We start from the raw sequence: 16,473 nt of genomic DNA, 5'->3' as shown, positions 1-16,473 counted from the left end.
AGCTAAATTGCCCTTCAATCCAAGGCCACCAGTCTGTCCCCACCAGCAGTCCACGTATATTTGTTCCCCACACTCTATTGACACCACCCTCTCCCCTCTGGACAAGAAAGCAGTAGTACCATCAGCATGTGCAGACCGCCATGAGGTAGAAGAGTGGCCTGGGAGCTGCTTTCTTGCCTGCCGTGGGGCTGGATCTGTGAGGCCCCTGACCTTGGCTCTATCACTCTTTTCTCCAGCCTGTGAAGAAGAAAAGTTGAACTTCTGTGATCCGTATCTTAGAGATTTGCCCCAAAGAGAGGGTGATGGAAAACCTAACTGAAAGATATTAAAAAGGAGAGGCCAAGTGTATTCCAGGTTCTGTGTCCAGTTTCCTTTAGTTCATGAAGGTGACCGAGTTCTTTAAGAAATAACAAAGTTCAAACTCCTATTGATTGTAGTTACTGGAGAACTCCTAATTGTGCTCTGATTATGGACCACGTATTTCTCCCCCTCATCATTTGATAATTTAAAGCCCAAATGGTAGACCTCTTCTAATCCCAGATCTAGATGGTTTAAGTTGAGAATGGCCACAATTTAAAGAATGTTCTCCAGCCTTTGAAATCCAGGTCCCTCTTACCCTTGGCCTCTGACCTGGTCATTGCAGGCATAAATGTGTTAGTCACACTGTACAACTAGGGTTACCATGTAACTTGTTATCCAACCAGGACATTTTTGAGCGTGAAAGGCAATGCTAACCAGAGGGATGCTGGGGTGATGGGGTGAGGCCTGGCAAACCAGGCTGTGTGGGCACCCCAGCCTTGCTTTGATGCTAACATCAATATTATCAATGATGTGATCATAATACTACAATTAAATATGCAAATTCAATACAGAATTATATAGATAATTAATGTTATGTTATTATTTGTAACACATTTGAAAAAGAAGTAACTTTCTTTCTCACACTATTTTTTTTTTCCTGAGGACATGTACCAGGAATCTCCCTCCATTTTTAAAATAGACTTTACTGTGATGAAAGCTCTCCTGCTGAGAGCACTTGTTAAATTGGGTGAACTGTCTGCATGAAAAGTGACATTTGCTCATCTGTCTGTCTGTCTGAAGTCATTGTCTACAGGTAAGGAAAACAGCGAGCTCAGGAGAAGAAAAACGGGCACTGTCTCAGAGCCTGTCCTGGGGTGATGATCGGGAGACCAGTCGTGGTGGCTTTGTTCAGCAGCTCTGGGAGCTCAGTGCAGCCTCTTCCAGCTCTGGCCTGAGGAGAGCAGGCTCGGTGTGGAGGGCTGGCCTGGGTGTGCACAGTGGCCATCTGTGGGCAGAGCTTGTAGCTAAAACTGTGTGGGCTGGAACATACCTTAGAAATTGGAAAAAAATTATAATCCCTTAGGGATACTGCCGCCATTTTTGCTCAAACTTCATTTATTTTCATACCATCTTTATCATTTTTGCCATATTCCTATACTGTAAGTACACTTAACAGTTTTCTTTCAATCAACTTTCTTTTTGTAAATAAATTTGGTTTTTAAAGGAAAATTATACCACTGCTGTAAAAAGGTTGCCAGTACCACTTGGCTTCTGGTTAAGTATTTTTTAAATATACATGAAGATAATTCTTGGCTGTTAAAATGACCACAGTCACCTTTGTCCCACTTCTGCTTGTTCTTTTCATTGACCTGGTAAATGTTCTTTGAGACTCTAGGGAAGACAGTATAAGAGTTGGTCTTGTGTGGCACAAAGGTTTCCCCCAAAGAAGACAAATTAGATTTTGATCCCAGTATCTAGTAAGGTGCCTCTTAGCTGAGCAGTGGTACGAAGGACTCTGGTTCCAGCCAGAGTTTCAACAGGACTGAACTCCTTGAGGCGTATTTTCTCCCCATGACATTTGCCTTCTAATAATAAATCGACAGATGTAGTTGTCTTGATCTGCCTTTACCATGACATTTGCTGTCACTTCGCGCATGTTTATGTTTGCAGATGCAGCCAAGAAACAGTCTTATCAGTGGAGGGTTCCACCCGCGCCGTTGGCCTCAGCAGAGCTGTGTCCCAAACGCCAGCAAGCATGATCTCAGGCACTTTTTGCTTCTTGCTGGCATGTTCTGAAACTGAGCTCCAGCCAGGAGGCATCTCGCAAAACCGACTTGCTCACCTTTATTCTCACTTTCAGCCTTTCTGGAGATTTGGGTAGAGGGAGGTGGTCTCTTCTCTTCCTGTGCTCTCTGTTCTTGATGGGATGCCAGAAAGAAGCCTGTGCCTAAAATTATGTATTCATGCACGTGGTGCGGTGGTGCCCTTCATAGAGCTCAAGAGCAAGCACAACTAAGCCAGTATATACATGATAAAGCTAGAACGTTTATAGTGTTACGGTAAACCCAAGATTCTGTATTTGGTTACCTCTGGTGGGGAAGGCAGCAAGGAATGGGAGAGGACATTCCAGTAGATGAGCTTACTGGCTATGTTGTTTCTTAGGTAGTATTTTTAAATACTAAATTTAAAAAGTACATACTCAGACTGTCTGCATAGGTTAGTGGCATGGGGCAGTTGCAAGTGATCCAAGGCATTTGGATAACAGAGCCGCTGTGCAAAAGGAGATTGTTTTCGGGCCACACTGTTACTGACCAGTGTGGCAGGACTTTGCTCACCTTTCTTCTTTTTATAGGAATTAAGAAGTGCCCAGAAGAGTTCTTTGCACATACTAGGCCCTCAGTAAATATTTGTTGAATATTTTTTTCACGTGTATATTTTTAAACTTGTTGTTATGGAAATTTTCAAGCATACCAAGGCAGAGATGAGGCCTGTCAGCCCTACAGCAGAGCTGTGGCACCTGCAGCTTCTGCTTCTCTGGTTTCCTCTGTCACTCCCTCCACTCCGCAACCTTTTCTTCAGGATTCTTTTAAAGCAAACCTCAGAAATCATAGCGTTTTTACCCTTCTCAGTTTTGGACAATAGAGTGAGTTCTTCCGCTCTGGATTTGTGGCCCTGTAACACCTAGTGGTCCATTCTTTCTCAGTTCTTTTGGGATATGTTGAAGCTGCCTTCTTCCCCCTCAAAGACAGCATGTCAGGAAAATTAAGCTAACTTTCCCCTTCTCTTCGCCGTGAGGTATTTGATCTTCCGCAGACGTGTACTCGGCTGCACTTTTGCGCCGGGCACTGTGCTAGCTCCTGGGAATCGCTGACGAGAGAGGAAGCCGGTGGCCTGGGGCCTCTGCAGAACTGCGGGCTGATGAACAGTGGGGGGAGTGGACCCCTGCACCTGTGAGCCCGAGGGGCTTCCTAAAGTTACCTACCACCCATCTTTTGGGCCACCTTTCGTGACTCCCAAGTTGATCTTTGGCAATTCCCCCCATTGCTAGGGCAGAGTGGACACATTTTCAGCGACACCCCGGCAGATTGCAGTTCTGTTTTTTCTGAAAGAAGGCACGTTGAGAACATATCAAGCTCAAATCAGTGTGATGGCAGTTGTCACCATCCATGTGGAAAGATTTGGCCCCGGCCAGCTGCCGGGCCTCTTTGCACTATATTAATAGCAAGGCCATGGAGTCCACTGGGGTCGGAAGCCAAGGAGAGGAGGACAGCTGTGGCGGACATCACACCATGCTCCAGGCATGTGCTCCCTTGTCCCTGGCTCACAGGCGGCCTGCACCTTGCCCTGCCGATCAATAGCCCCCCAAGCTCCTGCCTGTCTTCTCCTTGTAGGGGCAGAATTGGGCTCACGCTGATGATCCATTTGACAAAGTAGCCAAGTTGAGATTGGCGTGATTGGAATAGAGGGTTCGAATGGCCCTGTGTTCTGGGTCATCTTATACGTTTATTGGTAGCACAGGCATGTGGGCCGAATGTGAGGTAGTGGTATTTAAACAGCTGGGGATATTGAGTTCTATATGCCAAGGCTGGACAGATATTTTTAAATGTCACAGGCCAAATGGAAGCTCATTTGGCAGCAGGATAGAGGGGCAGGGGGATTTGGAGGCCACTGCATCACCACGGCTAGATATGGTTAGGAGAGCTGGGTAGGATTAGGGCCTGGGAAGAAGCCCAGCCTCTGAAGTGCCCTGAAGAGGTGGCAGGAAGGATCCTATGAGTAAGCAGCGGTGGGCGGACAAGAGGGCAGATGCTAGGGCCAGGAGCAGATGGAACTGTGTGTAGGCGTCAAGGACAGGGCCAGAGGGGAAAGGTCAGGGCTGAGCCCCTAGCTCAAAGGAATGCGGGGGAGAGAACCTGTGGTTCAGGTTCTTCTGGCATCGAAGAGAAGTGAACGCCAACCTCAGCACCCACTTTCCACACTGGGGCCTCCAGACAACTTATTTATCTGCCCAGGCAGTTTTCTTACTTTGGCAGAGTGGCCAGGCGAGGATTAAGGCAAGCAGCACCTGGCACTCAGGAGGGTGGCCCTGAGTGGTTGCCGCTGTTATTCATAGTAAAAATTAATTTGTGAACAACCGCCATTATGGAGTAGAGTTAGAAACTGCCCTCCAGGCCGAATCCCACCCAGAGACATGGTGTGTTTCAATTGCGTAGTTTTTTTTTTTTTTTAGTATCAGTGGTAACCGCCAACGTTTAGATGTTAGGAGATTTTACAGAAACCTTTGGATATTTGACTTCTGGCCTAGCGGAGCCTCTAGTTCTCCGGATCCTGCCTTCTGCCTGTCCCCAGACAACCGCAGCCGAGGGGCGGCCGCCCCCTGTTGGCCAGCAGCACACCCACCACTGCGCCTGCCACCACCTGGGCCCGTCACTCATGTCTGAGGGGGCCTGTCCTCCGTAGGCATTTGCACTTGCTCACCCTGCAGTGAGCGGAGCTATTATTATCTTAGAAGGAACAGGGGTCATCAGAATTAGGCAGGGACCCAGCCGCTGAGTCGCTGGCTAGGGCCTCCTTGACTTTGCTGTGACATTGCTCTGGGAGACCTGGGCTCATGTAGGAGCATCGAGGGGCTGGGCCTGGGGAGGGGAAGGGAAAGGAGAGTGGGCCGTGAGCTTCCACCAGTGCCTGGACCAGTCCCCCAGAGCCAGCGTGGCTGCCTTTTTCCTCTTTGCAGCCCCTTAGTAACCTGAACAGAAACACAACAGGGTTAGGGCAGTTACCATGGTAACGTAATATCTGCAAGTCCCTGGGCCTCCCTCACCCACCACTGGGTGGGGACTGACTTAGGAAGGGCTGGGAGAGGCCAGGGGGGCTGTCTGAACCTGGGCCTTGCTTCTCGCACAGGGTAGGAAGAAAGGAGGGGTGGTAGAGGGGGAGAGTTTCTCTTGAGGTCTCAGGCAGCTGCCTTGGGGTCTCAGGCAGCCCGTGAGTTAATCCCTATTCATATTCAGAATTTCCTCCTCTTCCTTGGAGGTTCAGACCTCCTTCTTGTTCATCCAGGCCTCTGGGAAGAAACTGTGGTAGTTGTGACCATAGCTAGGCCTTAACTACTACTTCAGTACCATCTACATGAGGGCTTAGGACATCCCCTCACCTTTTAAGGACTGAATCTTGTCCTGTGGGCTTCAAGGGACACACTAGGGTTCATTGCTTACACACAACCTGCCCCATACTCCGTTTTTGGCACAGAGAAGTCCTTCCTTTTCCTGACTGGTGTGTGGCACCTGCCATGTCCTAGGCAGGACGTGAGTGGGGCGGGGAGGAGCAGGGGTGGTGCATGTGGGCAGGGCCCAGCCACTTGGTGTCGGGTTCTGAGCGCAGTGAGAAGCCCTGGGGGCTCTGGCGGGGGCACGGGAGTTCTCCCTGGCTGCTATGTGAAGCGGGAGGTACCAGAGGAGCAGCAGGGAGACCAGTTGGCCAGGGCGAGGCCTGCTGGGCCCGTCAGTGGCGACTGTGCCTTTAGGCGGCAGCAGCACTTGCTGGTGAACGTCTGGATGAGGCTTAGAGGTGACTCGATTTGATGGACGCGGCTGAGCTGCCCTCCATTGGGTAGTTGGGGCTCTGTTCACTGAAGTGGTCCAGTCTGGGAAAGGATTTTCTTTCTCTGAGGCCTCTTCCTTGACAATGTAGAGAAGAGTCCCTGGTACTTCTGGAATCTTCCTCAACTCTCTGGGGCTCAGCCTGTTGTCAGAGCTGGTTCCTTACCACCTGGAGAACAGATGTGGGCTCAGGGTGAGGCAGCCTTGGAGAGCTGCCTGGGCTGGGGGAAGATCGCAGAGCCGCCGAGCGGGCTGGGGTTCTGGAGACTCAGCCTGGGCTGTGGGCAGTGGCGGGCGCACTTCTGAAGGGGTCAGCTCATCCTCATCCTCTTGACAGCTGGGTGAGCAGGCAGGGCCTTGTGGGTTTCCCCATTTTTATTTCTCAGTAGGTGAGGAAATTGAGGCTTGCCTGGCCAGTGCCTGAGGCCAGTCTCCAGTCCCATGATGAAAATGGCAGGCAGCTGGTGCTTACCATGTGGACACCACAGAGGAGTCTCCTTGACATGCCTGGGGCTCCCACTGAGCTGTCATCTTACTCTGGGTGATTGATATTCCCGGGGGGCTCCAGCGGTGGTGGCACAAAGTGCCCAAGTCCCTCGCCACTAGTTGGTGTAGCTGTAGTAATGATGGTGATGGGGCCGTTGCGGCCCCTTTCCCAGGAGAGTCGCCTGGTGGGAGTTCCTAGGGCCACTTTGCCCTGGACACCTCTTGGACTCGATACCCAATCCCAGCTGTTCCATCGTGCTTTAGGGTCATTGGTAAGTCATGTCACCCATGTGAACCTTGGTTCTGTTGTAAGTTATAAGGGTTGGAACCAGAGCTAGATGGGTGTCCACCTGCTCTGTGGTTTCATGATGAACTAAGTCACAGACTCAGATGCCTTGTATTTGTTTTGGTCTCCACTCTTGTCCCAGCTCTACATAATCAACAGACCTATCAACATAGCTCCACCTCCTTTCTCTGGCCAACCAGAACGATTGTAGAAAAGACTTCTTTAAACCTCACTTCCTGCACTCCATGCTTGCCAGCCTGAGGACCCCAAAGAAGTCAGCTCTGGGCAGATAACTTGTCTAAGATCATGCACAAAGGCCTTGGAGACGGGCCTTCACACCCATTTAATTAACATCCTCTCCTCTTCCTCAGAAAGGAGGCCATATTTTTGAAACCATGACTACTTCTCTCTTAAATCAACAACAGGCTAGAGCCTAAATATTGCCCATAAATGCAAGTTCCTCTGGCTGTTGTGGCCATTGGAAGCAAGATAGCGAGTTGAAGTATGGCCAGGGGAGGTTGCTCAGGGCATGTGTGTATGTGTCTGCTTTTGTTTATCTTGCTACTCTGTTGACCCTGTTTTTCTCTTTTTCCCCCAGCCTTTCTGCTTCCAGGTATCTCCGAAGTCTTCCGCAGCTGTGCCACCTGGGAGGCCCAGGCACTTCCTGGTGTGGTGCTGCCGAGCCTCATTAACGCCACCTCCCAGGTCTGAAACCTGGGACACTTCAGCTTCTTCTGAGTGGAAGTTTCACCTTTGCCCCCTGAAGGAAAGGTTTGCTAAGCAAAGAGAATTTGGGGGATTAGATCCTTGTGGAGGTAAGAGCTGATCTTCAACTGCCACCAGAACCCATCTCCTGACAGGCCTCTGCATCACGGTACCTGCATGTCGCTTAGAGCTGAGGCACATCGGTTTAGAACGAGGGCTTGGCAAGGCAGCCTCTTGGAAGCACCTTGTCAGAGTTTACTTTGGATTTAACACTGGGCTTCCTTAGAGACAGCCTGATGAATTCATGGTGGTGACCCCACCACCCGGAGCCACCTAAAATGAGAGGATTTACTGTACCAGGTTATTGCCACACCATGTCAGGCAGTAAGTGAGAAACTCCAGACCAGCTGCTGTAAAAAAAAAAAAAAAAAAAAAAATCAACAACAGAGCATTCATAGAGCAGACACTTTGTACTGCTGCGTGATAAACGATCCCATTGAATGCAGGCAGCCACCGGTTCATCCACCTGCTCCCTGTCTGTCCCTACACTGGGCCGGTTACACTTGTGGCCTCCTCCCCGTGAGGAGAACCCTGGAGCAGCAGAAACAGCCTGAGCCTCTGCACCGCTCCTTTCCCCGCAACACTGTAGAGTTCTCCTCAAAGGCCTCCTCCTCCAGCTGGCTGAGTTCTTAATTTGCTGTCTGCTCTCTGCCCAGAGAGCGTTCTCCAGCAGAGTGACCAGCCTCGCACTGGCAGTTCTCATCAGCCAGGCCCATCATTCTAAAATCTCCAAAATCAGCTATATGGACCTGACTGTAGAGGCCTGTCAGCGCTGGGGGACACGGGAGAAAAAGCTTAGGCCTTTAACAGAAGCAAGGCCGTTCTCCCACTGGTCTTCCTGGACCATGAGGCACTTGCCCTGTTGCTTTGCCTAGGACTGAGCTGACAGCTTCTCTGATTCGCAGCCGTTGTTCAGAGCAAGGCAGGGCTCTCCACCATTGCAGCACGTGAGTTAGGCAGTGGTTCCTAGGGTCTCCCAGGGCCCCACACTGAACAGCGGCATTAGCACACACCCACCACTCACATCAAGGTGGCCGACAGAACCTTTAGAGAAGAGCCTTCAGCAGCTGAAATGTCGAGGAGAGCGGTAGCGTGTGAGGCCTGGCAGAGCCATGACGGCGTTCTTTCCATAGTGCCCTGAGCCCGCTCCAAGGCCCGTGACAGACCCTCATTCAAAGGCCATTACTTCAAAGTGCGCAGTGCCACCTGCGAACTGTGTGGCTGGGAGGTGGGTTTGGTCATAGGTGTTTGAGTAGGAGGGTCCACAGGAAGGTGCTGCCGGGGCCAGTCCTGGGTTGATGATCACGTAAGACCTTGTGCAAAGAGGGACTGTTAGTGTCTTTCTGGGGTCCCCCATGGGCCACGGGCGTGGGGCAGGGCTGGGAGGGCTGACAGGGGAGATCCTGAGTTGGATTACGAGACTGGCCCAGCCTCACGTGCGAGGTGTTGAAAAAGAAACCTTCCAGAGGGCCCCTCCTCAATCCTGTTGTACTAGATTCAGAGGGTTGGGTGGAGGCTCTCCTGAAGGCCTCTCAGTGACACCGAACCCACGGGCCATGCGTCAGGTGCTAAGATGGGGTGGTTGGTGCAAGAGGAGGGCCACCGTTTGCCGCCTGGTCCCCTACAACGGGCAGAGGGCATGGGCATGGGACCATCACCTGCCTGGTCCCCTACAGCGCTCAGAGGGCATGGGCGTGGGGTCTGGCTGCGCTGTTCCTCTGTTCTGTTTCCAGGGCTCCCCGCTGCTCAGGACCACCGCACAGCCTCCTCACCTCGGCCTTGAAACCTGCAGGACCCAGCACCGCCCACAGCCATGCCTGCTCCCCCTCCTGAGGCTCTTCCCGCCCTCTCTGCCGCATCCAGAGGGAAGCCCCCCACTCCACACTTGGCTTCACGGCACCTGAGCGTCTCAGTCTTTGCTGGACGATTCATTCGTCGTCCGGCTCTGCTAGACTGCGAGCTCCTAGCTGCCTTGTGCGTTGTTATGTCATCTAGCTTGTCTCCACACGTGGCACACAGCAGGTGCCTAATAAACTTGTGCAGAAAGAGTGGTGGATGTCCTTCCCTTATTTGTTTTTCGTAGAGCTCAGCTCTGTGCTTGCTAGAGTCCTAGAAGCGAGTACACGGCACATTCTCGCTCACTCGACACCCCTACTGCTCCCCAGACCAGGTCAGCCCCACTGCGAGTCCCCACTTGCTCTTTTCCTTCACAGAGGTCACTGGAGCCTGGGGGCAGGCGCTTACTGTCTTACTGCCTGTCTCCCCCAGGCTGGACCCCAAAAGGGCAGGACTTTCCAACACACTTAGAGTAGGACTCGGGTAACTGCTGCATGGACGGACGAGTGGATGGGCAGAGCAAAACGATGAAAAGACGTGGAAAAGGCAGCGGAAGTATGACATAAGCGGAGTCCCAACCCTTCGGGTGCATGTGGCCTAGGAGGGGCTCTGGGTGTGGCCAGGAGGAGTTGAGCTGAGAGATGTCCCCACAGCTGTCCTGGGGGCAGAGCATGGGTGACACTCCTTCCCATTAGAGCCAATAAAGTCTCAGACTAGCAAGAGCAGTGGGCCTTCCACCCACGGCAGGACCCACACAGAGCTGACAGAGTCCAGCAGCTCAAGGGCCCTGGAGTCCATTCATACCAAGCCTCCCGGCAGCTGAGGCCTCCCGTGGCTGGAGCGGGGGATCGGGGCAGTGGGGTGCAGCTCTGAGGTGCCCACTCTGCAGGAGAGGCGGCCGGGCCCAGGGTGGCTCTGTTCTGGGGGCTGTCATTGAGGGTGGGAGCCGGGCTCTGTGGCAGTGGCAAGCCAGGAAGCCACCAGCGGCTCTGGCCTCTGGCTGGGCCCTGTGCGTCATGCCAGGCAGGCGTGTGTAGCCCCCCCAGGTGAGGCTGCAGATAGAAAAGGCCTTGGGTGAATGGCATGAGAGGCCAAGGGCCAAGAAATGGGAGCAAAGACAGAGGACTTCGCTACCAGACATGTGGGCCTTTGGACACAGCCCGAGGAGAAGGGGAGGGAGGCCCCTGCCCTATTCTCCCGCTGAGGCTGGCACCGCAGCCCTCTCCCCTCAGGCTGTGTCTTAAACACCCCAGACAGGAAGGTCCTGCGTGCCCCACCAGCTCCAGTCCCCATCACAGCTCCAGACGGGCCCGGGCCCTGCTGCAGGCCTGGCCTTGGTTTCTGTCAGGCAAATCCAGCGTGCCCCTGCAGGCTGACCTTCCTCTGGTGGCTTCCGCCCTGTTCCCACCTTCCCGTCTCCCGTGGATTCAGCCTCAGCCGTCAGACACTGAGCGTCTACCTGGTGTGGGCGGGAACATGGCAGCCCATGAAAGAGGCAGGAAATCCTTCTGGCGGGGCTTACTCCGTGGGGAGGGGAAGATGCTGAACACGGAGAGAGTGTGTTGGGAGGTGACACGCCCTCGGGAAAGGAGCTGGGGAGAGGGTTGGGAGCGGCAGGAGACTCCCCACTGTTCCTCCCGCTGGTGAGCACCCCAGGGCTGCTGCACCTCTGCACTGCCGACATCTGGGGCTGGGTCATTGTCTGCGGGGGCATCTAGGAGGTTTGGCAGCGTCCCTGGCCTCCACCTGCTAGATACCAGGAGCTACCACCACCCCATTGTGACAACCAGAAATGTCTCCTGATGTTGCCCGATGTCCTCTAGGGGAACGGTCACCCCAGGTTGGAAACTACTGGCGTCCACTTAGCTTACACAAACTACCTTGACCTGTTTAGCCAAAATGAAAAGACGAGTGTGCTCAGCACATGGCCCTAGCGCCCTATTCACAGGATACTGATGACTGCCCCAGGGTGGCTGACCTGTAAGGACAGTCTGTCACCTTCTAGGGGTCCTGGTGATGTTCTGCTTAACACAGAGCCTGATGGAGAGAGAAGAAAGAATTCCTTGTAGGTGTGTGTTCAGGGCTGAGTGTACACACATCCCCTCGTGCTCAGGGCTGGCTGTACACACATCCCCTCGTGCTCAGGGCTGGGTGTACACACATCCCCTCGTGCTCAGGGCTGGGTGTACACACATCCCCTCGTGCTCAGGGCTGGCTGTACACACATCCCCTCGTGCTCAGGGCTGGGTGTACACACATCCCCTCGTGCTCAGGGCTGGCTGTACACACATCCCCTCGTGCTCAGGGCTGGGTGTACACACAGTCCCTCGTGCTCAGGGCTGGGTGTACACACATCCCCTCGTGCTCAGGGCTGGGTGTACACACAGTCCCTCGTGCTCAGGGCTGGGTGTACACACAGTCCCTCGTGCTCAGGGCTGGGTGTACACACATCCCCTCGTGCTCAGGGGTGGGTGTACACACAGTCCCTCGTGCTCAGGGCTGGGTGTACACACATCCCCTCGTGCTCAGGGGTGGGTGTACACACATCCCCTCGTGCTCAGGGCTGGGTGTACACACATCCCCTCGTGCTCAGGGCTGGGTGTACACACATGTCAGGAGACATGTGGGGTGGGGGTGGGGCTGGTGGAGTCTTCCTGTAGAGAGGTCACAGTACCCGGACCAGGAGGAGGTGACAGAGGGAAGAGAGAGGGTCAGAGTCTAGACCTCCTGCGAGCTGGCTCACCTGTGGCTGAGCAGCATGGAGGATGCGGGCTGAGGCCTGCGTGGACAGGGATGGGAAGGCTGGGGACAGGCATGTTGATGCTCTGCTCTCTCCTCCCTGATCTTTGAGTCCCCATCTATAAAATGAGGGAGCTGGATGGGACCCCACAAAGCCCCTGAAAAGGGCTCAGGCCCCAGTGCCTACCCCGCTGCCCCAAACTCCGAGAGCCGAAGCAGGTAGCACAGCCTGTTCCCACTCTGATGAAGCATCCAGCCGTCCTCGTGCACAGCCCACATCCACAGCTGCTGAGTGCCCTTTCTGCACGGATGACTCACCAGAATTAATGTTCATTTGATTTTACTATAAATTACGCCACACATAATTTCCCCATTATGGGCGGAAGACCGCTCCTCGGCAAGGCTGGAGCGGCCACTTGGTCACTTCTGCCGAGGAAGCGCTGAGTCATCACTTCTCCCCCGCGAGGGCTGGCAGCAAAGGTGGCCGCCTGGGCCATCAGGGAGGTGGCTTAATGGATGCACCTCCGGATTCACTAAGAGGAGATGCTCACCTCGGCCCAGAGGACGGGGAGGGGAGGGAGCAGAGAGCTCACATCCATGTGGCACTTGCACGTGGCAGGCCGCCATGTTGAAGGTAAAAAGAGAATCACTCTTTTAAAGATGGAAGCATCTCCTCCCTTCCCTACTCCTTCCTTCACATGCGTATCAACTACACCACCGTTCCACGGAACAGTCCTGCCGTGACAGTGGGTGGAAATCAGACAAGGTGCCCGCCTCGGGGTGCACACAGCCTGATAAGGGGAGACAGGTTGGCCAGAGAAGCGCGTGTCACAGCTCGGCAAGCAGATGTGCGAGTGAAGGGCGGGTCTTTCCCAGAGGAGGTGTGTCTGGCTAGGATCCCAGGGTCCCAAGGACGAGGGGCAGGAAGCGAGCGCACACCGGGTAGGGACCGGCATGTGCAAAGGCCCTGTGGGAGTGAACCTGGGGTGACCAGGGGACAAAGGGGTGAGCAATGATCGGGGCTCATGGCCCCCTGGAAGGACTGTGCTTATTATCAGAAGAACAAGGGGAAGCTCCAGTGTCTTTAAGGAGGGGGTAGGGCAATCATCATTTCACAGATGTCTCTTCCACACGAGGACCTGGCCCCCAGTGGGCCGGGGGCGTGGGGCTGCCTTCACCATCCCAGGAGCCAGGATGGAGCTCGTGGAAGGAGCAGCAGGGAGAGGGGGCTGCCGGGCTGCTTCTTCCTTTTCACCAGCAAGGAAACCACAGACCCCATTTAAAAACCCGACAAAACCGGGATTGTGACTCACCAACCCTGGTACTCCAGCAACGGAATAAACCAATTTGCTTAAAACTCCGACTGATCGTTTACATTTATCTTTTTTTCTTTTTTTTAATATCTGAAGCTCAAAAGAAACCAAAGTTCATATGAAAAAAAAAAAAAACCCTAAAAACCTAGCATACTGGGTGCAAGCAGACTCATATGTATCTCTTTTCCAAAAGAATTTAATTAAAACACAAAGTCCACAAACAGAACCTCACAACTCTCTGCGCCAGCCCACCGCTGCCACTCACCGTGTTGGGGCCTGGACCCCATCCCTCCTGGGCTGCCTCCCCAGGCCCAGCCCCCTCAGCAGGATGCACACAGCCAGGCACACAGTGGGACCTCCGATGGCATTGGGATGGGCCCTGTGGGAACACCCCTCCCATGCGTGATGCCTGGGACACGGCCGAGCAATCCGAGACATTGTCCTGTCACTGTCCCAGTCTGCAGATGTAGAAAGTGAGGCTCAGAGAGTCCAGGAATTTACCTGAAGTTCTTATCTCGTAGTTACCAGAGTGGACCTTGACCCTGGACTCTACTGCTAAAAATCCAAAAGACATCCAAGTCTTGAGCCTCACTCTTTTCTCTCTCCAAACACTGGGTTCATACAGAACAGGAGATACATGATTCCCTTTGTCTCAGTGGTTTTTGCCTCCCAGGGGAGCATTTGGCCTCATCTGGAGACATTTGTGGTTGTCATCACTGGGTGAGCACGGAGCAAGGCCTGGGGTGCTACTGGCATCCAGTGGGTAGAGGCCAGGAGGCTGCTAACATCCTGTGACTCACAGGACTGTCACCACAACGGAGAACTGTCCAGTCCCAAATGTCAAGAGTGCTGAGGTTGAGAACCCCGATTTAGGTAAAATGGTGTTGGTGGAATACTCGCATCCTCACTCACAGAGAAAGAGCTAGAAAGATAAGCACCAAAATGTCTACATTTGTTTACCTCTTGGTGAAAGGATTTGGGTAATTTTTTATTTTTCATTCTTATGTTTTTCTGTATTGTTTGAATTTTTAAAGAAACAATGTGCATGTATCATTTTTATAATCAGAAAAAAAAGAGCTGTTTTCATTTTGTGAAAATAAAAAAGGGCTTCAGGACGTATCGATTCTGATCCAGCCCCCTCACTAACTAGCTGTCAGGAACAGCTCTCCGGAAAATATGTCCACCTGGAACGGGAGGGGAGCAGTCCTTCCTGCATTATATTATAGGAATATAAAGTAACATCGTCCTGGAAAAGCTCTCTGGGCTCAGAGGAGAAAAATTGTTGAGAATCCTGAGATATTGCTTCTCTTATACATTTCCCCCTCTGAGATGGTGCCTACGTTTCCGCAGCATAAAATGGGGGAGATCTGGCCTTGCTGAGGGTTCCCCCTTGCCAGATACCCAGGCCAGAGACCTGGAAACTGTGGGCCCTGCGTACCTCCTGCCCTCAGGGTGTGCAGAATGGGCCCCTCTACCTTGCAAAGGGAGCATTTAGTCCTGGGGTGATTTTGATTTCGTCTCAAGGCTGGGTGAGGGCTGGCTTTCTCGGCTAGGGCACCACTGACATTTGAGATGGGACCATTCTTTATTGTGGGGCCACCCTGGGCATCATAGGATGTTTAGCAGCATCTCTGGCCTCTACCCGATAGATGCTAATAGCACCTCTGCCACCAAGTCCTGACAACCAGAAATGTCCACAGACAAGGGCAAATGACCAGCGGGGGAGTGCCGAAATCGCGCCTGGTGCAGACCCACGGGCTCCAGCCTGCTTGGTGTTTTAACGAGTGGACTTCATAGAGATGACGCAGACAACTGAATCAGGGTACTGCTTTGCTGCATTTCTGAGTCACTGCCCATGTTTTCCAGCTTCAGAAATTTTCCGTTTGTGTCTACCTGAGACAGCCCCGCACCCAGACAGGAGCCCTGGTGGTCTGCGAGCCCCAGAATCCCCGCAGCAGGTCCCGCTAGACTACGAGAGGCATGGGGCGGGGGCTCCCGTTTTCCTACAAATACTGACATGGCAGGCAGGCTGTGTTGCAGCTGTCTGGGTGACAGGAACCACAGAAACGAGCCCCAGAAGGCCAAAAAATAAATCCCTCGTTTCCTGGGATTGCATAAACCCAGGGACTAATTGTGAGAAGGCCCGGAGAGATGCTACCGCTGCCACTTTTCACACCAGCGCCTAACTCAGACCGAGAAGATGAACTTTAAATTGAGTAAGATAAAACCAGTTTGGGAAATGCAATATCTCACCTCCCTGCCAGTCTTTTTAAAAATCCATAATTCATAGAGAAGCTGGTCAGGGGGTGTGCAGCTCAAATTGAATTATTCTTTTTTCTAAAGACTGAGGCTGGGAGACGCATTTTCTTGACATGGAGAAAATAAAAAGCAGCACTTTGGAGCTTATGTCCCCTGGTCTTGATGTCCTCGCCACAGACCCTCCGTCCCATAGGGACAGGGACATTATAAACACATGCTAAACAACATTCTAAAGCGCATGCTAATTACACGGCTAGGAATTTCTCCTCTGCTGCTCTCACACCAGCCCGGATGATGAATACACAGGGTTATTCATCGTGGAGCCGTTGGTAATAGCAACAGACTAGAAGCAACGTAGGGACCATCGTAGAAGATGGTTAAATAAGCCTATTTCTCCATTGCAGTGAAATTACCACATAGCACTGAAGAAAGAACCAGGAGGCCCATTGTATAGTGATCAGAGACGCGTCATTGCATTGTTGAAGCAAGGTGCAGAACGATGTTTATAGTATGCAACCATCTGTATTTGTAGAAAAAGGAAAATATATACATATGTGCTCTGGCTCGTGTCCACCTTGTGTATCCCTCTGCTGGCTCCCGGGGGTGGGGACAGCCGGAGAGAGGCTGCACGGACACCCCCCTGCTTACTCTCTGGCTTGTGTCCACCTTGTGTATCCCTCTGCTGGCTCCCGGGGGTGGGGACAGCAGGAGAGAGGCTGCACGGACTCCCTCCTGCTTACCCCTTGGTATGTTTTGATTTTTGAATCTGAAATAAGTGCTCGGAAATAAATGTATAAAATTAAATCTCTTCGAAACCAAACAAAACAAAACCCAAACCACATCATGCTAATTTGTTATGAAAAATACATTGTGGGAGAGGGATGATGAA

The 16,473-nt window shown here is 52.7% G+C and overlaps 1 long non-coding RNA gene across 1 annotated transcript in view; it reads left to right on the top strand.

Annotated features, from left to right (window-relative positions):
• Positions 1-7,803, top strand: part of LOC138400608 (uncharacterized) — a 31,479-nt gene extending 23,676 nt beyond the window's left edge. The window contains exon 4 of the long non-coding RNA XR_011236374.1: positions 7,271-7,803. This is a non-coding gene — a long non-coding RNA (uncharacterized lncRNA). The remainder of the gene's footprint in view (positions 1-7,270) is intronic.
• Positions 7,804-16,473: the final 8,670 nt, after the last annotated feature.

The sequence above is a fragment of the Eulemur rufifrons genome, chromosome 20 (assembly GCF_041146395.1).
Source record: "Eulemur rufifrons isolate Redbay chromosome 20, OSU_ERuf_1, whole genome shotgun sequence".
NCBI lineage: Eukaryota > Metazoa > Chordata > Mammalia > Primates > Lemuridae > Eulemur > Eulemur rufifrons.
The sequence above is the reverse complement of the archived record's forward strand: the minus strand, read 5'-3'. Positions and strand labels throughout refer to the sequence as shown.